General features: G+C 46.1%; 2 non-coding genes across 2 annotated transcripts; one reads left to right on the forward strand and one right to left on the reverse strand.

The window, feature by feature from the left end:
* The first annotated feature begins 1,004 nt into the window (after positions 1–1,004).
* Positions 1,005–1,077, forward strand: trnak-cuu (transfer RNA lysine (anticodon CUU)). Its single transcript has one exon. It is a non-coding gene; the product is annotated as a tRNA-Lys (tRNA).
* Positions 1,078–3,066: 1,989 nt separating this feature from the next.
* Positions 3,067–3,140, reverse strand: trnan-guu (transfer RNA asparagine (anticodon GUU)). Its single transcript has one exon. It is a non-coding gene; the product is annotated as a tRNA-Asn (tRNA).
* Positions 3,141–21,346: the final 18,206 nt, after the last annotated feature.

Here is a 21,346-nt window from a genome sequence, read left to right on the forward strand (position 1 = left end):
AAGATAACTGGAGACCAGCTCTGCTGCACGGACCCAGTGCCCACACATATCGCAGTGTGGGCTGGCCCGTGCTGCCCCTGGACCCCTGGCCCTGAACTCACGCCGCCCCTGGGCCCCTTGGCGCGAACTCACGCCGCCCCTGGGCCCCGATCACATCCCTCCACAGTCTCTCGCTGCTCCTGCTGTACCTGCCCACGCTCCAATCACCGACCTGGACTTTGATGACATCACTCTTCGCTGCCGTCGCCCTCTTGCACTCGCTCGCACTGTACCTCGCCGTGGTACACCACCACGCTGCTCCCAGGCCGCCGCTCACCGCTCATTTTATGGCCCCGACCTGCCGCTGGTGTTCTCACGCAGATCGGGGCCTCCACGCTGCTCCCAGCAAATCCAGTTACACGCCGTGTCACCGCACAATTCTCAGCTATGATTGTAAGCTGACTTTTTGTAAAGCTATCGCAAAGGCTGCAAGCAGTGTTCCCTGGTAGTCTCGTGGTTAGTATTTGGTGCTCTCACTGTCATGGTCTGGGTTTGATTCCTGGTCAGAGAAAGCATTTTTACAGAGCAAGTTGACAAAAATAATTCAAGTCTGTGAGATACTGAAAAATTGTTTCAATCATCATTAATCCACCCACAAGTGTTGCACACTGAAGCAAATACAAATATGTTTGCTGAGTGACTGTTGAATTTTAATAACTTTTTATACAACCATAGAATCAGCAGAAAAACAGGATATTCGGCCCATCGTACCTAATATATAGCCCACAGTACAAGAGTAAGGAAGTCTAGCTACAATTGTACAGGGCCCTGGTGAGGAAGGATAGACTTGTCTTGGAGGTGGTACAACGGAGGTTCACCAGATTGATTCCTGGGATGAGAGGACGGTCCAATGGTGAGATATTGTGGAGAATCGCCCGATACTTTCTGGAGTTCAGAAGAATGAGAGGTGATCTCATTGAAACAGACAATATTCTGAAGGGGATTGACAGAATAAATATTGAGCAGACCGGCTAGCTCAGTCGGTAGAGCATGAGACTCTTAATCTCAGGGTCGTGGGTTCGAGCTCCACGTTGGGCGATTACTTTTCATTAAACTTTTATGTTGCTTTCGTGGGTAAATATCATTAATGTACCCATGATCTTCTTTTGCACAATGATAAAAATGCGAATTGAGGGAGAGTTGATAATTTAATCAAATAATGAAAGCAGTGCCTCAGACCGCTCGGTCCTTACTGTTAGATGCTCCAGTGACAAGTTATTACTCTGGAAAGTTTCAAACCGGGCGCTTGTTCAGTGTTGCTGGAAGGCCCAGTGACCGGGATAACCTCTCCCCCGGGGTTTTGCTGAGCCTGTGCTCGGTGTACGGGGAACTTTGGCCCGGGTCTGAGGTAGCTTGCATCCCAGGGATGGACAATAACTCTCTGAGCTCTGGAACTGGGGAAAAGCGAATAATTAATGAGTTGTTTGTGGTTTCAAATGCAGCTTAGTTCTGCTGGTGTAAACCGAGAGCATTGTTTCACAGAATGAATGAAATGCTGACAGGGACAGTCAAAACTTCAATAACTGAACTTTAATAATTCATGAAACTTTAATCCTTGATGAAGTTTTATCCCCCATCTGATTTTACACAATCTGTATTTGAGGAGACTGGTTTTAAATGTGCATTGCTCATGCAACAATGTATCCAAAACAGCTTTTATTTAATTTTATTGCAGACAAGTTGCTGTTTGAGAAATAATGTTTCTGCGCAGGCTTGAACCGGGAACTTTTCATGTGTGAGGGAAATGTGATAACCTCGACACGACAGAAATTGCTGCTGAGCTCAGTGCCCAGAGAGAAGTGTTCAGGAACAAGCTGAAATGCTCAATCCCTCCCTCTGCAAAAAGTTCCTTTCACAAACATTTCTCTGACCAGAACGGCACCAAACAACAATGTCCTCCTTTCAAAGTCATTAAACTCATCAATTTCCGCATCTGCAATTTTAAGGACAAGGACTGAAAGCTTTTTGTGATCAGAAAATTGGCAGGAAACCACTTGCGGTTAATGACAGGGCTTTTGATGGTAGATTTCTGTACACATCTTGTGTTATGTATTTAACCCTTGATAACCTGTACACACCACCACCAGAGGGCTTACCTGTCGGAGTCCCAAGTGATCCCAGTATCCCTTGGGAGCACGGTATATAAGCAGGCCACACATGAGGTACCTGTACCCTGGAGTCTTATTAAAGGAGTTAAGGTCACACTTACTCATTATTCACAATACTAAGTTTCATCCTTTATTATGAGCGTATCAATTGGCGACGAGACAATGAACAACCACGCAAAAATGCAAGGAACAGTTGGTATCCTGGAGAAGTTCGCAGAAGTGGACGATTGTGAAGCCTTTGTGGAGATACTCGACCAGTACTTCGTGGCCAATGAGCTGGAAGTGGACGAGAATGCTGCCAAATGAAGGGCGATCCTCCTTACCGTCTGTGGGGCAGCAAACTATGGCCTCATGAAGAATCTTCTAGCGCTGGTGACAACAACAACTAAATCCTATGAAGAATTGTGTACGCTGGTCTGAGAGCATCTAAATCCTAAAGGAAGCGATCTGATGGCGAGGTATCGGTTCCACACGTGCCAACGGTCGGAGGGCCAGGAAGAGGCGAGCTATTTCGCCGAATTAAGGCGCCTCGCAGGACATTGCGAATTTCAGGGATTCATAGAACAAATGCTGAGAGACATTGTCATGCTTGGCTTTGGCCATGAGATAATTCTTCGCAAACTGTTGACTCTCAGCCTCTGAGCAAAGCCATAACGATAGGTCAGACAATTTCCACCAGTTCCTTTAAACAAAAAAACGGAATTAATTTCTCGTGGACTGGATGGAGGACCATGGTCCATGTAAAGAATTGTTATCGTTTTCCATGAACTAAATGTTCATAAAAGTATTGGAGTGGGAACTCACTGGATAAAAACACAGCTGGTAATGTTTGCGCAATATATTCGTGCAGCAAAAACGCACAATGACAACCTGGAACTGTGCGGCACCGAATCCTCGGGGAAAAAACAGTTAAAGGCTTCGTCCCTGGGTGGGCTCTATCCACCAACCTTTCGGTTAACAGCCGAATGCGCTAACCCATTGCGCCACAGAGACTAACTTAAATGTAATTTGCAAGACATCCCAAACCAGGGTGTCAGTCAGTTTAAGCTTCAGAATGCTCCGACCGGGATGGAACTTGTCCACTCTCACTTGTACTTTTCCCAAATAAAGGGTGGGACATTCATCGTGGATGCGTGGAAGCAGTCTGGTCCCGCACACTGCAGACACTTCCATGTCACCGCCAACCAGCTCTCCCGCAACCGGTGTGATCTACCTTCCAGCCTTCAGGTGCCTTGTCTGTGACAAAGTATTCCGATTGCCCCGAAGCCAGTCGTAGGTTTTAATTACTTTTCAGCTCCTGACTGCAGATATTCCTGTGATTAAACCTGAACAAAAGGATTACACGGACAGTTGGATTCATCATTTCGTTGCTTGGTGAAATTTCAAAGATTGAAATTGACGGACATCAACCGCAAACCTCGTCACCTACTCGCTAACCACGAGAAGGAAGCCCAGTTGCTGTTTTAAGCTTGAATACAGGTACAAGCAGAACTCATTCAAAGAAAGTCTAAGTCCCTGAGGCACATGATTATTTGCACTGAACTCCTTCGCAAAGAGTTGAGGTTCGTGTGGGGTGATTTGGGCACATCTTTCCCCGCACTACAACACTTCAAACATAACTCCATGGCTGCAAAGCGCTTTGGGGCATCATGAGTTCCTGAAAGGCATTGCAGAAATTCAAGTCCTTCTTTGCAAAAGTTCGATGTAATTTCAAAATTGGCGGCAGAATAGTGGGCTCGGCCGGGATCTCTCGCAAATTTCAATTAACAATCCAGAAACGAGAATCATACACCTTGACCAACAAGCTAACTTTTTGACAAACCTGGAGATAAGATGTAACTTTTATAAAAGCATTTTTTGTGTGTAGCTATTCTTGGCAGAAGGAGCACATGAGATCGATTTAGGGACTTTGCTTTTTCGACCTGTCTTCTGAAGCGCCGCACGGTCCCACTCCGACAGTCAATGAGCTGTTGGGACGTTAGTGTATCCAGGCTGTGGGTGGCCACCCCGAGTGCAGCAGAGGGGTTTCTGCATTAGTTCTGGGTGGGGACAGTATTTCCCCTTCTCTCTTCCTCTTGTCTGTATCCCTGTGCTTTGGTTTCTCTATTTATTCCCCTGTCTCAGTTTCTAGTGTTTAAAAGGGAACAAAAGATGAAATGGGTGTCACTGTGGAACAATTTCTCTCGCTCAAAGTTAGATGCACGAACGTTGCGCCATGAGGTCTCGGCAGCTAGCCGTTGATATTCAGGTCCATAAATAAAAATATATTTTTATATTTATACAAATTATCGAAGCTGTTCTCTGGTTGAGTGGTTAAGATCTCGAGCATTAAACCTCTTTCCATTCTCAATCAGTTCATCGCAGAAAAATAATTGATGTGTGTGAGACGATTAATGATTGCTGTAATCGCCGTTAATAACCCCACTACTGTCTTTTACAGAACGAGCTTACACACTCTCCCGCCTCTCCTGCCCTTTGCCGGACAGGTGTTCGGGGTTTCATTTTACAAACTGGGTGAGCTCGCTGATCTCGGGGAGACGGTAGGAGCCTCTGTGATCCCACTGTGAGGATGTGGAAGTGAACACGGTGGCTGGGTGATCCGTGACATTTCTGTAAATGCAGCGGAGGAGAAGGATTCAGAGCTTTGAGTGAGGGACAGAAGTTGTTCAAGGTGAGCCAGCACATTCCCGATCAGCACCGAGGGAGCTCACTGGTCAGCTCCCCTCTGTCGGGGCTGCTTTGCCAGAGGTTTCCGTAGTGTAGTAGTTATCACGTTTGCTTAAAACGTGTAAGGTCCCTGGTTCGATCCCAATGGTGCGCATTATGTTTAAACTTGCTGTGGATGAACAATCAGAGCTGAGTTTCGTCTCCGAGCAAATGCTGCCTGACCTGCTGAGATTTCCAGCATTTGCTGTATTTATTGATTAAATTATCGACTCTCCCTCAGTTAGCATTTCTTTCATTGTGCAAAAGAAGGTGATGGGTTAATTAATGATGCTTTCCCGTGAAAGCAACACAAAAGTTTAACAAATAAACATATGGTGACTGGCAGTTGAGCGCTGCTTCTGACAGCCGGTGGGAATGGGCGGGGATTTTAAAGCCCCTTTTATTGCAGAACCTTCATATAGACGAACATCTCAGACTCAGTGTTTAGGCCTCGTAGTGCAGCGGTGGTGTGTCTGCCTCTTGATCAGAAAGTTGCGTGTTTAAATCATGTCGAGGTCACTGTTCCTTTGGGTAATTCCAGAATTAATATTTTCTTTGCTGTTTCACAATCACCAGACCCTTGCTCCAAGGTCTGTCTCACTGTTTACCCGGTGTCAGGCAGAGATACGCCTGCTGTCCTCATTTACTTCATGTGACAGGACACAAAAGGTCAAAATCAAACTGCAGGTGGCCACACATAATATTGAGCAGTCAGGATGGCCGAGCGGTCTAAGTTGCTGCATTCAGGTTGCAGCCTGCTTTGAAAGCGTGGGTTCCGTAGTGTAGTGGTCATCACATTCGCTTCGCACGCAAAAGGTTCCCGTTTCAAAACCAGCTGAAAATGTGCTCAATTAAATATGAGAAGCATTGAATAATGTGCATTTCTGGTTCAGTATTAACAAAGCACAATGTCTCCCAGTCCTGCTATATTTACTGAATGCTCTGTACAGTTCGGTACACATTCAAACTCAACAGTTTCCAGCCCTGACAGTGCAGAAAGCCCCTCTCAAAGCTGCACATTCCAGCTGCTTTCAGTTGATTTGTGAGAGATTATTGACGGATCCTGCAGCTGTGAAAAGGAAAGATGTGTGAGAGGGGTCATCAAACGAGGCCATGTGGGTTGAATTAAAGAATAAAATGGGGCGATCACACTACTGGGAGTGCACTATAGACGCCCAGGCAGTTCCAGGGAGATAGAAGAACAAGTATATGGGCTGAATGTTGAGAAGTGCAAAACCTATAGAGCTGTAATAGTGGAGGATTTTAACTACCCGAATATTAACTGGGAAAATGATAGTGTGAATGGTACAGATGGTGGAGAATTCCTAAAATGCATTCAGGAGAAATTCGTTATCCAGTATGTAACAAGCCCATCAAGGGAGGGGCGGTTCTAGACTGGGTCTTGTCATCGAAGAGGGGTAGGTATGAGGGGTATCAGTGAGAGAGCATTTTGATGCGAGTGATCAGACTCAGTAAGGTTTAGGGTAGTTATAGAAAAGGACAAAGGGGACCAGGAATAAAAGTTCTCAATTGGGGTAAAGCCAATTTTGCTGAGCTGAGATGGAATTTGGCCAAAGTGGACTGAGAACGGGTACTTGCTGGTAAATCAGTGTCAGAGCAGTGGGAGGCATTCAAGCAGGAGATCCTGAGGGGACAGAGCAAGTATGTTCCCTTAAAACAAAGATGGGACTAACAACTCTAGAGCTCCCGGGATGTCAGGGGACATACCGGGAAAGCTAACGAAAAAAAGGGAAGCTTATGACAGATATCGATAACTCAATACTGCAGAAACTCTCGAGGTGCAGATGTGCAATTAAAAACTATATCAGGAAAGCAACGAGAGAGCATGAGAGAATGTTGGCAATTAAATCTGGTAAAACCCAAAGATGTTTTATAAATACATTAAGAGCACGATGATAAGTAGAGAAAGAGTGGGGCCTATTAGAGTCCATAAAGGGAATCTGTACGCGGAGGCGGAAGACTTGGGTAGGATTCCTTGTGAATACTTTGCATCAGATTTCACAAAAGAGAGGGGCGATGTGGACTTTGCAATGAGGGTGGAGAGGTGTGAAACATTAGATGAAATAAACATAGTGAGAGAGGAAGTATTGGTGGTCCAGCAGCTTCGAAAGTGGATAATTCCCCAGGCCCGGATGAAATGTATCTCAGGCTGATAAGAGCAGCAAAAGAGGAAATAGCAGAGGCTCTGACCACCATTGTCCAATGCTCACTGGCTACAGGTGCGGGGCCAGAGGATTGGAGCACTGCTAACGTTATACCTTTGTTTAAAAAGGGAGAAAGGGATTGAGTAAATACAGGCTGGTCAGCTGAACATTTTACAATTATTTGTAAAAATCCTGAGGGACAGGATAAATCTTCATTTGGAAAGAAATGTATTAATCAAGGGTAGTCAACATGAATTTGTCAAGGGAAGGTCATGTCTGACTAAGTTGATTGCATTTTTCGAGGAGGTAACCAGGAGGGTTGTTGAGGGCAGTGGTATGATGTAATGTATATGCACTTTAGCAAAGCTTTTGATAAGGTCGCACTTGGCAGACTGGTTACGAATGTAAGAGCCCATGGGATTCAAGGGCAAAGTGGTAAGTTGGGTCCAAAATTTGTTCAGAGGCAGGAATCAAAGCGTAATGGTTGATGGGTGATTTTGTGATCCAGTGGGGTTCCGCAGGGCTCAGTGCTGGGTCCCTTGCTTTTTGTGGTAAACATCAATGATTTGGACTGAAATGTTGAGGGTATGAGTAAGAAGTTTGCAGATGACACTAAAATAGGCTGAGTGGTTGATAATGAAGAAGAAAGTGGCGGACTACAGGAAGATATCAATGGATGTCTCAAGGCGCTTTGCAGCCAATGAAGTACTTTTTGAAGTGCGGTCACTCTTGTAGTGTGGGAGACACAGCCGCCAATTTGCACACGGCAGGCTCCTATTGGCAGCAGTGTGATGATGACCAGATCATCTGTCTCTGTGATGTTGATTGAGGGATAAATATTGACCAGGACATGAATCCTGGCCACATTGATCCTCCCACCACTTCACACTGTTCTCCGAGGGACCAGCGCGATGATACAAAAACAACAAGCGAAGTTGGTAAGCTATCCATGCAGTCCATCGGAATCCAGCCACACCACCTGATACCACGGGTAACATCTCTCCATGGATTCTGCAATCTGGATCAACAAACGATAATTCCATCTTAGAAGGAATTCCGGGAGGTGCTTCAAGCTTTATTACATATATGTTAACATTTTTAAGGTATTTAAACAAATACCGACGTTTTTGAGATGGGCGTCTGAGTGACGTCATCAAAACCCTGGTCGTCATTTTGGAGCGTGAGCAGGAACATCGGCAGGGCCCAGGTGCAGAGGAGTGGGAAGGTCGGGGTGGATGAGCGGTGAGTGTTTGTGGCGCGATGCGGTGAATGTTTATGGTGGAGGAGCGGCGACAGATCGTGGAGGAGGTGCGACAGATGAGGATACGGGGCCCAGAAGAGCCGAGGGCCCAGGGGCAGCACGGGCCCAGCCCACACTGCGATATGTGTGCGCGCTAGGTCCGTGCAGCAGAGCTGGTCTCCTGTCGTCTTGGTTAACCCTCGCCACTGGACCAAGACCCAGCTCTGTCAAGCGCGTGTGGTGGCTGGTGTGCAACGGTCACCCCACGTTAAATAAATCCACACAAAGGCATCTTCCACCCACTCAATTGGAGTTCAGGACTGGAACATCGGGTCCTTCATCGAAACACCTGTGAACTCATGGAAGCAAATCGTCCTCGATCGAGGGACCGCCTATGATGATGATGATCAATGTACTGGTCAGGTGGGCAGAACTGTGGCAAATGGAATTCAATCCAGATAAGTGTGAGGTAATGCATTTGGGGAGTTTTAACAAGGCAAGGGAATACACATTAAATGGTACGACACTGAAAAGTGTAGAGGAATAAAGGGACCTTGGAGTGCAGGTCCACAGATCCCTGAAGGTAGCAGGCCAGGTAGTTAATGTGGTTAAGAAGGCATATGGAATACTTGCCTATATTAGTCAAGGCATGGAATACAAGAGCAAGGAGGTTATACTTGAACTGTACAAAACACTGGCTACACCACAGCTGGAGTACTGCGTGCAATTCTGGTCACCACATTACAGGAAAGATGTGATTTCACTGGAAAGGGTGCAGAGGAGATTTACTAGAATGTTGCCTGGTCTGGAGAATTTTGTCTATGAGGATAGTTTGGAGATGCTGAATCTGTTTTCTTTGCAACAGAGGCGTCTGAGCGGAGACCTGATTGAGGTGTATAAAATTGAGAGACCTGGATAGAATGGACAGGAATGTCCTGTTTCCCTTGACAGAGGGGTCAACAACCAGGGGGCGTAGAATTAAAGTAATTGGGGGAGGTTTAGAGGAGACATGAGGGGACATTTCATCACCCAGAGGGTGGTGGGGGTCTGGAACTCAATGCCTGAAAGGTTGATAGAGGGAGGGACTCTCACCACATTTAAAAGATACGTGGATGTGCACTTAAAGTGCTGCAGCCTACAGAGCTCTGGACCGAGAGCTGGAAAGTGGGATTAGGCTGGATAGCTCTTGGTCAGCCGGCGGGGACACGATGGGCCGAAATGGCCTCACTCTGTGCTGAAACTTTCTGATTCTATGATTCTATTAATATAGATATATATATATATATATATATATAATATATACCATTATTATAATTTGTCCTTGGTGGTCGAGTGGTTAAGATCCCGAGCACGAACCCTCTTTCTATTCTCAATCAGTTTATCGCATGAAAATAAGTGAGGTCTGTGAGAGGATGAATAATTGCATACCTCGGGAGCCGATTATCAGCGAGGGCAGGCATCGATGACGAGATTCAACACTGCCTCCAGTGCGCCAGTGCAGCCTTCGGCCGCCTGAGGAAGAGAGTGTTCGAAGATCAGGCCCTCAAATCTGCCACTAAGCTCATGGTCTACAGGGCTGCAGTGATACCCGTCCTCCTGTATGGCTCAGAGACATGGACCTTATACAGTAACACCTCAAGTCATTGGAGAAATACCACCAAAGATGTTTCTGCAAAATCCAACAAATCCCCTCGGAGGACAGATGCACCAACATTTGCGTCCTCAATCAGGACAACATCCCCAGCATCGAAGCACTGACCACACTTGACCAGCTCCGTTGGACGTGCCACATTGTTCGCATGCCTGACACAAGACTCCAAATGCAAGCGCTCTACTCGGAACTCCTGCACGGCAAGCGAGCCCCAGTTGAGCAGAGGAAACGTTTGAAGGACTCTCAAAGCCACTTCATAAAATGCAACATCCCCACCAACACCTGGGAGTCCCTGGATAAAGACCACCCTAAGTGGAGGAAGAGGATCTGGAGGGCGCTGAGCATCTCCAGTCTCATCGCCGAGAGCATGCAGAACACATGCACAGGCAGCGGAAGGAGCGTGTGGCAAACCAGTTCCACCCACCCTTTCCTTCAACCACTGTCTGTCCCACCTGTGACAGAGACTGTAATTCCCGTATTGGAGGTTTAGTCACCTGAGAACTCATTTTTAGAGTGGAATCAAGTCTTCCTTGATTTCGAGGGACTGCAGATGATGATGATGAATTGCTGTAATCACCGTTAATAACCCCGTTACTTCCTGTTACACACTGAGTTCACAGACTCTCTGGCTTCTCCTGCCCTTTGCGGGACACTTGTTCCGGATGTAACTTTACAAACTGGGTGAGTTCGCTGATCGCGGGGAGACGGCAGGAGTCTCTGTGGCCCACTGTGAGGCTGTGGAAGTGAACATGGTGGGTGGTAATTACGTGACATTTCTGCAAAAGGGCAGTGGAGGAGAAGGATTGAGAGCTTTCAGTGTGGGACAGAAGTTGTTTAAGGTGAGCCAACACATTCCTGATCCTCCTCTCTTCTTCAGAGGCAGTCCCCCGGAGTCGAGGATGACTTGCTTCCACATCAGCATCGGTCCCGATCAGCACCGAGGGAGCTCACTGTTCAGCTCCACTCTGTTGTGCTGCTTGTAACTGAGGTTTCTGTCGTGTAGCGGTTATCACGTTTGCTTTATATGTGAAAAGTCCCTTGTTCTATCCAGAGCGGGAACATTATGTTTAAACTTGCTGTGGATGAACAATCGGAGGCGAGTTTCGTCTCCTGGCAAAAAAGCAGATGCTGCCTGTGCGGTACCAGAACTGAACACAGTCCCCCAAGTGAGGTCTAACCAGGGCTTTGTGTAGCTGCACATAACATCTGTCCCCTTGTGTTCCAGTTATACGAATATAAGAAACAGGAGCAGGAGTCGACCACACCGTCCCTCGAGCCTGCTCCGCCATTCAATAAGATCATGGCTGATCTGATCATTGACTCAGCTCCACTTCCCCGCCCGCACCCCATAACCCCTTATCCCCTCATCATTTAAGAAATTATCAATTTCTGACTTAAATATATTCAATGTCCCAGCTTCCACAGCTCTCTGTGGCAGCGAATTCCACAGATTTACAACCCTCTGAGGGAAGAAATTTCTCCCCATCTCAGTTTTAAATGGGTGGCCCCTTATTCTAAGTTCTGGTTCTAGTCTCCCCCACCAGTGGAAGCATTCACTCAACATCCACCTTGTCGAGCCCCCTCATAATCTTATACATTTGGAGAAGATTACGACCCATTCTTCTGAATTCCAATGAGTAGAGGCCCAATCTAAACAACCTTTCCTCAGAAGTCAACCCCCTCAACTCCGGAATCGACCAGTGAACCTTATCTGAACTGCCTCCAGAGCAAGTATATCCTTTCGTAAATATGGAAAACAAAACTGCACGCAGTATTCCAAGTGTGACCTCACCAATACCCTGTATAACTGGAGCAAGATTTCCCAGCTTTTATACTCCATCCCCTTTGCAATAAAGGCCAAGATTCCATTGGCCTTCCTGATCACTTGCTGGTGATCGAGTTCGCGAGATATGAAGGCCAGCTTAACATTAGTTTTATTTGATTATTTTCTGTACCTGCCCATGACATTGACATAAAACCATGTTGACTCTGTCGAATCATGTTATAATTTTCGAAGTGCCCTGACACCACTTCCTGAACAATGGATTACAGCATTTTCCCGATGACTGATGTCAAACTAACTGTCCTGTCGTTCCCGGCTTTCTCTCTCCCTCCTTTCTTGAATAGCGATGTTACATTTTCTACCTTCCGATCCGCTGGGACTGTTGTAGAATCTGGACATCGTGGTGCAAAGATTACGGGTCTAACTCCCGATCAGGAGGCTGTGTGTTCAAATCAGTTAATTTAGCTGTTGTTCTTCCGGAATTGATATTGTGTTTGCTGTTTCACAATAACCAGACCCTTGCTCTAAAACCTGTCTCACTGTTTCCCCAGGGGCACGTTCATGTTACAATGAACATTCTGAATCAGATGCCTGAAGTACAGTCTGTAAAATGGTATATGATTTAACAGTTAACATGCAAAGTACAGAAGCAATTATTCAATTATCGAGTCTCTCTCAGTGAACATTACTTTCACTGTGCAAAAGAAGCTTTTCGGTTTATTAATGAAGTTTGCCCGAGAAAGCGACATAAAATTTACCGATAATGATTTGCCCAACATGGGGCTCAAACCCACAATAGTGAGATTAAGAGCCTCATGCTGTATCTACTGAGCTAGCCAGGATTATGCAAATCACACGTGCCTGTCGGTGATTGCAGCCAGGCGCCTGTTGGTTTCGCCCCATTTCCGGGTGTTTCCCGATCCTGTCTGTCTCTCTGGCTCTGTTCAATCTGTGTGTGGCCACCTCCAGTTTGGTTTTGAACAAATACCTGTGTTTGTGTATTCAGTGAAAACAGAAAATGCTGGAAACACTCAGCAGGTCGGGCAGTATCTGTGGAGATGGGGAAGTGGGAATAATCGATGGGTTTGTTTGTGGCTTTGATATGTTGCTGGGAAGCGAGGCAGCGCTGCAGGATGCTTTTTTTAGAGGTGTAAGCAGAGGTTTCCGTCGTGTAACGGTTATCACCTTCGCTGCACATGTGAAATATCCCCGGTTTGAGCACGGACAGAAACATTATTTTGGAGAATATTTTCCTGTGGATTACATTTTAAAAAGTAGCCCCAGGTTCCTTGTATCATGAGCGATGAACATTTTAACTCACTCTTCTAAAATACAGTGTGTGTAAAATCAGATTGGGGATAAAACTTCATCAATGATTAAAGTTCCTTAACTCAGTAAAGGTCAGTTATTGAAATTTTCAACAATTCATTGCATAAATATCATTGAGGTGTGTGAGAGGATGAATAATGGGCTTTAATCGTTAATGACCCCATTACTTTATGTTATATACCCAGGTTACACACTCTCTTGCTTCTGAAAGAGTTGAGATGTGTGTGGGGTGATTGGGGCCCATCTTTCCCCACATTACAAGGCTCCATCGGTACTTCATTGACTTTAAATCACTTGGGGATATCCTGAGTTGTTGAAAGGCCACGTAAAAATGCAAGTCATTCTTTGCAAAAGTTCTAACCGCAAGTTCAAACTCCGCCGGCAAATGGAGGCTCACCCAGAATTTGTTCTGACACCACGACAAAGTCCTTAAAAGTGGGATTCAGCAGTTCAGCTGCTCGCTTAACATTTCCGTCTGACCTGGTGCTGCAAATGGAGATGTGTCCGCAGTGTTGCGTTTAACACGTTCGCCTCACACGGGTAAGCTCCCCAGGTGGGAATATTTTGTTGGACCTTTCTCCTCATGCATGTTCAGGGTAGAGATTGTTCTCCAGTGAAAGGACATAAGATCATAAGAACATAAGAATTAGGAACGGGAGTCGGCTATTAGGACCTTTTTAAATTTTTCAAAATGATTCCACCCGGGGGACCTTTGGTGTGTTTCGAGAACATGATAACCACTACACTACAGACACACAGTGGTAGATGTTGTCTAAGGAACATAACCAGAGCTCCAACCAACACAGCTGGCCGATACTTCAGGAGCTGGTTTTACGAGAATAGAATGACGGTGCTATATTTAGGAAGGTTGTGCGAGTGGCAGGAATTGATCGTGTGTTTCCCAGACTTTATACACAGGAACATAGGAACAGGAGGAGGCCATGTGGCAGCGAGTGGTTCGGATCCGGATTGCGCTGCCTGAAAGGGTGGCAGAGGCAGAATTAACCTTATCTTTCAAAATGGATTTGCATAAGTGTCTGAAGGAAAAATACCTCAGGGGTACAGGTAAAGGCCAGATGAGTGGGACTAGCTGAGAGTCGGCACGGGCTCGACAGGCCGAACGGACTACTTCCGTGCTGGAACCGTTCCATGATTCTATATTATGTTTAAACTTGCTGTGGATGAACATTCGGAGGCGAGCTTAGTCTCCTGGTAAAAACGCTGATGCTGTCTGACCAGCTGAGATTTCCAGCAATTCTGTTTTTATTTGTTATTTATGGATTGAGTCGGTACAACTAGAGCTTTCTGATTCAGAAGATTCGGGGGGCACGGAAAGTTGGGAGTTTAACGACTTTGAAAGGAACATTTTTGACTTGTGCAGCTTCAGTCAAAGAAATGTTTGTGTAATGATTTTTTCACAGAAAGGGATTCAGAATGACACCTTCTGGCTTAACACTTCTCTCTGGGCAGGCAGTTAAACAGGGTTTTCTGTAGTGTAGCAGTTATCATTTTAGTTTCTCACACTCAAAATGTCCCAAGTTCAAGCCCAGGCAAAAACATAATTTTAGAATATATTTGCTGTGAAATAAATTGAACACAAGTACCCGAAGTTCCTTGTCTTTTGAGCAATGAACATTTTAAACCAATCTCATAAAATACAGAGTGTGTTAAGTTAGATAGGGTGTAAAACATCATCGATGATTAAAGTTCCTGAAATTATTACCCTTCAGTTATTGAAATATCAAATGTCCTTCAGTAACCATTCAGCAAAACAATCCGGGCGGGAACATTATGTTTAAATTTGCTGTAGAGGAACAATCGGAGGCGAGTTGAGTCTCCTGGCAAATGCTGCCTGACCTGCTGAGATTTCCAGCATTTGCTGTTTTTATTTGCTATTTATTCTCCTGGCAAAGGGCTCCCTTATTCCTTAATTGCTTTTTATTTCACTTCAAGGTCTGTCTCACTATTCCCCCGGTGTCAGGCAGAGATACGCCTGCTGCCCTCATTTATTTCATGTGACAGGATACAAAAGTTTAAAATCAACCTGCAGATGGCCACATACAGCATTAAATAGTCAGGATGGCTGAGCGGTCTCAGGTGCTGTGTTCAGTTTGCAGTTTTTTCTGGAAGTGTGGGTTCAAATCCCACTTCTTCATTATCGTCATTGAGCAAAACTCATTTGCTTGGCAACACGAATAATGCCTTGAAAGTGGAATTCAGCAGTTCACCTGCTCGCTGAACATTTCCGTCTGACCTGGTGCTGAAAGTGGAGATGTTTCCGCAGTGTTGCGGGAAACACGTTCGCCTCACACGCGAAAGCTCACCGGGTGGGAATATTGAATATTTTCTGGAGCTTTCTCCTCATACATGCTCAGGGACGAGTTTGTTCTCCTGTGGAAGGTCATAAGATCATAAACATGTAAGGATCAGGAGCAGGTAAAAATGCATCTCCTCACCACACATCCCCTGCCCCGGATTATTCCTTTTACCAATTATCTTATGTCTGCATCCTCTGGTTAACGACACTCCTGCCCGTGGAAACAGTTTCCCCATAATTCTGAAAATCTCTATTAAATCTCCCCTTGACTGTGATTACTGGGGTTCAATGTGGGGAAGGGTCAGTTCATCCACTTTGCCGCGATGAAATATCGACCAGTACATGATCTAAAAACATTATGTTCGAGAAGATTTTTTCTGTGAAATAGTCGGTCCTGTTAATTTTAACAAAAGTTGCAATGGATTCCTGGAGTCACAAGTGATATGTCCTTACATTACAGTATAAATGCACACGAGGCCCATGCTTGAGAGAAGGTCAGTCTGTGACCTGTCCTTTTTTCCTTAGCACACAAGTGATGGAAGTGGGTGGAGCTTCCCCTTTTATACCTGAAGGTCCAGGTTAGGAGTGTCTCCCACAAGTTCACCACCTAGTGGTCATTGTTCTCACAGTGTACAACTTGTCAGTTTATGCATGGGTGACAATGCTGGTTGAATACATGACATCACCTTCTACCCCAAAGTCTTATTGGGATCACAGGTTGAGTCTTTCTGGTGGTTTACGCTCTCTTGTCGAGCGTCTGAGTTGGGGCTCCGGTTGTTGGGCGCTGGCCTGTGTGTCTGCTGTTTGCGGTGCCTCAGGCCGATCCGGACTGCCCACAGTGACTGGGCTCTCCTCCCTTTGGTACCGGTGTTCGGTCACCTGTGCTGGAGTGAACTCTATATCGTGTTCTTCCTCTGCTTCTTCTATGGGGTTACTGAACCTCCTTTTTGTTTGATCCACGTGTTTGCGGCAGATTTGTCCATTGGTAAGTTTAACTGCCAGAATCCTATGGCCCTCTTTGGCAATCACAGTGCCTGCGAGCCATTTAGGCCCTGCAGTTTAGTTATGGACAACAACAGGGTCGTTTACACCAATATATCGAGCCCTCGCATTCCTGCCATGGTAGTTAGATTGTGATTGGCGCCTGCTCTCAAAAATTTATTTCATGGTGGGGTGTATAAGGAATAACGGGTTTTGAGCGTCCTTATCATTAGCAGCCCTGCGGGTGGAACCCCTGTGAGCGAGTGTGGTCGGGATCTATTGGCCAACAGGAGGCGTGATAAGTGGCTTTGTAGGGAACCCCCTTGGATTCTGAGCATCCTCTGTTTGATTATCTGCACTTTTTGCTCTGCTTGGCCGTTTGAGGCTGGCTTGAACGGTGCCTTTCTGACATGGTTAATTCTATGGCCTGCCATGTAGTCCTGGAATTCAGTGCTTGTGAAGCACGGGCCATTGTCGCTGACCAGGATGTCCGGTAGACCGTGGGCGGCGAACATTGCCCGTAGACTTTCTACCGTAGCAGAGGATATGCTTGAATTTAAAATGTCACACTCGATCCATTTGGAATGGGTGTCTACTGCAACCAAAAACATTTTTCCGATGAAAGGACCTGCGTAGTCATCATGGATGCGTGACCAAGGCTTGGTGGGCCATGGCCAGGGGCTAATGGGGGCTTCCCTGGGCGCATTGCCCAGCTGGGCACACGTGTTGCACCTGCGAACACAAATTTCCACATCTGCATCTATCCCTGGCCATCAAACATGTGACCTGGCAATTGCCTTCATCATGACAATGCCCGGATGCTCATTGTGGAGTTCTCTGATGAACACCTCTCTGCCCATCTGGGGCAAGACTACGCGGTTTCCCCATAGTAGGCAATCGGCCTGAATCGAGAGTTCATCCCAGCCCCTGTGAAATGGTTTAAATTCCTCAGGGCATGCCCTGTACGTGGCTGCCCAGTCCCCATTCAGGACATATTTCTTGACTAGGGTCTCTATTTTTCCAGACTTTAATCTGACGGGCTGCCACATGTGAGCCTTCGCTTGTGAAAGCTTAAACAGCCATGACCCTCTGAGCAGCATGCTCGGTAGCCCCCTCAGTGGTGGCTGGTGGGAGCCTGCTGAGTGCATCGGCGCAGTTTTCAGTGCCCCATCTGTGCCGAGTTGTGTAGTCATAGGTGGCTGACGTGAGTGTCCACCTCTGTATGCGGACCGATGCGTTTGCATTTATGGCCTTGTTGTCGGCCAAAAGTGACGTTAGGGGTTTGTGATCTGCCTCCAGCTCAAATGTACTGGTGCATTATCTTTACCGAATATACACATGCGAGCGCCTCCTTTTCTATCATCCCGTAGCCCCTTTCTGCCTGGGACAGATTTCTGGAGGCATAAGCTACCGGCTGTAACTGACCCTTGGCATTGACATGCTGCAACACACACCCGACACCATAGGACGACGCATCGCACGTTAACACAAGTTTCTTACATGGGTCATAACAAATTGTGTGCTCTATTAAAAGCCCTTTCTTGGCTGTCCCCCCAGACCCAGTCGCGACCTTTGCTTAGGAGCACGTGTAGCGGCTCTAGCAGCGTGCTCAATTTGGGAAGAAAGTTACCAAATAGTTGGGGAGCCCCAGGAACAAACGCAGCTCCGTCGTGTTACGGGGTCTGGATGCTCTCTGGATCGCTTCCGTCCTGGACGCACTCGGGCTCATCCCGTCTACTCCTACCCTCATCCCCAGGAATTCTACCTCTGGAGCTAGGAAAATGCACTTCGTCTTTTTCAGTCGCAGCCCTACCCGGTCCAGTCTGCGTAGCACCTCCTCCAGGTTGTGGAAGTGTTCTTCAGTATCGTAACCCGGGATGAGGATGTCGTCCTGAAAAACTACCGTCCCTGGAATCGACTTGAGGAGGCTTTCCATATTTCATTGGAAGATCGCGGCGGCCGAGCGAATCCCGAACGGACATCTGTTGTACGCAAACAACCCCTTGTGTGTCATGATGGTGGTCAGCTTCTTCAACTCACTCGCCAGCTCCTGGGTCATGTAAGCTGAGGTCAATTTTGAAAAAACTTTGCCACCGGATAGTGTCGCAAAGAGATCCTCCGCTTTCGATAACGGGTACTGGTCTTGGAGTGACACCCGATTGATGGTGGCCTTTGTAATCACCATATATCCTGACCGACCCAACCGCCTTGAGCATCGGAACAATCGGGCTCGCCCAGTCACTGAATTCGACTGGCAAGATGATGCCTTCCCTCAGCAGGCGGTCCAATTCGCCTTCTATTTTTTCCCACATCACGTACGGCACCGCTCTGGTCTTGTGGTGCACTGGCCTGGCGTACCCCAGGTTCCTTGTCTTCTGAGCAATGAACATTTGAAATCAATTTCAAAAATTCAGAGTGTGTTAAGTCAGATAGGGTGTAAAATATCATCTATGATGAAAGCTCCTGAAATTATTGCAGTTCAGTTATTGAAGTATTGACTGTAAGTCTGCAAAACAATCTGGGTGGAAATATTGGCCCAAAAATTCCGGTTGGAGGCTTCCCGCGGGCAATTCCTTTCTGATCGGTGATGTTTTAATCACCCCGCCTCCCACAGAGTTTAATTAATTGCATGTAATTATTTGAAAAATGTTTGAATTAAAAAGTTACTTTCCGAACTCGGACTCCCTCTGTGAATGCCTAACCACTAAACGAGCAGGACACACATTAAATAATTGAATTCCAGACTTAATATTTTCTTTGCTGTTTCACAATAACCAGACCGATGCTCCAAAATCTGTCTCACCGTTACCCCGGTGTCAGTCAGAGAAGCACATGGGACTGAATCAGTGATTTTGCTTTTTCGTCCTGTCTTCTGAAGCGCCGCACGGTCCCACTCCGACACTCAATGAGCTATTGGGACGTTAGTGTATCCAGGTTTTGGGTGGCCACCCCGAGCGCAGCAGAGGGGTTTCTGCATTAGTTCTGGGTGGGACAGTATTTCCCCTTCTCTCTTCCTCTTGTCTATATCCCTCTGCTTTGTTTTCTGTATTTATTCCCCCGGCCTCATTTTATGTGTTTAAAAGGGAACAAAAGATGAAGTGGGCGACACTCTGGAACAATTTCTCTCACTCAAATATATCTATTTTGTGAAGTGAAATAAAGAGTAATTGAAGAATAAGGGACAAGCCACTGTCGCCCTTTTGACAGGAGAATAAACTCGCCCATGACTGTTCATCCACAGCAAGTTTAAACATAATCTTCCTGCACAGGATCCTTTCACGTGGAAAGCAAACGTGATAACGGCTCCACTGCGGAAACCGCTCTGACCAGAAGTACAGCAGAGGGCAGCTGACCAGTGAATGCCTTCTGTGCTGATCGGGAATGTGTTGGCTCACCTTAAACAACTTCTGTCCCTCACTGACAGCGGTCAATCCTTCTCCTCCGCTGCCCTTTACACAAACATGTCACTGATCCCCACCCACCACCCCACATTCCCATCGTGTTATTTTCCATGTTAGCACAGTGGGGCCGCGGAGGCACCTACTCTCTCCTCGCGGTTAGTGAACTCAGTCAGTCTGTAAAATTAAAGGGGAACAAGTGTCCCGAAAAGGGCAGGTGAAGGGAGAGAGTCTGTAACCTGGGTTTAATTGTTTGTCAAAGGCTACCCGTCCTGTTGTGTATTTCCAGCAGTTTCCTGCTTTCACAGGTGGAGATACCGGGGCTGGACCATGCTCCAAAAATACAATGAGATCGGGATAAAAGTTTCTCACATACTCAGGGCAAAATAAATGATTGAAGTTCTACAATGGATTAATTAATGATGTTTAAATCAATGAATCTTTTTTTCACATGAGATGCATGTAACTCTTTCATATAAGGTTTTAATTTTGATGGAAGTGCAATTTCCCTGCCCGGAAATTGACCCAGGGCCGCGGTGGTGAGAGCGCCGAATTCTAATCACTGGACCACCAGGGAACGCGGCATTGCTGCATCGCTGCATCGTAATGCTTGGTGTAATTATTGTCCTTTTCAATCCACTTGTTTCACAACGAAACACATCGCAACCTTGATCTGAATTTAACTTCACGTGATTATTTGAAGTAACCTTTAAATGATTGGGTAAAACCACTCCTTATACCACCGAAAAACAGCTTCGATTCCAGGTCAGGGCGGTAACTTCTGTAACAGCTTTTTTCAATTCAAAACCTTATAAAATTGACGACATGCAGCTTATATGAAAAAATAAGAATTAATTTAATCACCGTTAAATAACCGATACCTTTTTCACGATGAAATAAATATTAATATAGTTACTGAGGGACAGTAGTATCTTTAATCATTCATTTTCTCTTTACATTTGATGAATTATTATCCCTATCTCATGTACATGCTGTATGAGAAATTGTAAGTGTTCATGACTCAGTTGTAAAACCATTGATTGCGTATGTGTCTATTCTTGATAGGAGGAGCACTTGAGACCGAAGTTCCAGTTCGACATATGTATCAATAGAATCAATTTTCACCAGTTCCTTTAAACCCAATAACATAATTTATTTTGAGAGGGCTGGATGGAGGAACATGATCCATGTAAAAAATTGTTATCGTTTTACTTGTGCTGAATGCCCATAAAAGTATTGGAGTGGGAACTCACTGGATAACAGCAAAGCTTGCAATGTTTGCGGAATATATTCGTGCAGCCAAAATGCACAATGACAACCCGGAACTGTGCGGCACCGAATCCTCGGGGAAAAACATCAAAAGGCTTCGCCCGGATATGGGTTTGGATTACCCACCTTTCAATTACCAGCCGAATGCGCTAAACCATTGCGCCACAGATACACACTGCAAGACATGCAAAACCAGGGTGTCAGTCAGTTAAAGCTTCAGGTTGCTCCGACCCGGATGGAACTTATCCACTCTCAGTTTTACTTTTCCCAAATAAAGGGTGGGACATTCATTGTGGATGTGTGGAAGCAGTCTGGTCCCGCACACTGCAGACACTTCCATGTCACCACCAACCAGCTCTC

Source organism: Pristiophorus japonicus, unplaced genomic scaffold (genome assembly GCF_044704955.1).
Source record: "Pristiophorus japonicus isolate sPriJap1 unplaced genomic scaffold, sPriJap1.hap1 HAP1_SCAFFOLD_113, whole genome shotgun sequence".
Lineage (NCBI taxonomy): Eukaryota > Metazoa > Chordata > Chondrichthyes > Pristiophoridae > Pristiophorus > Pristiophorus japonicus.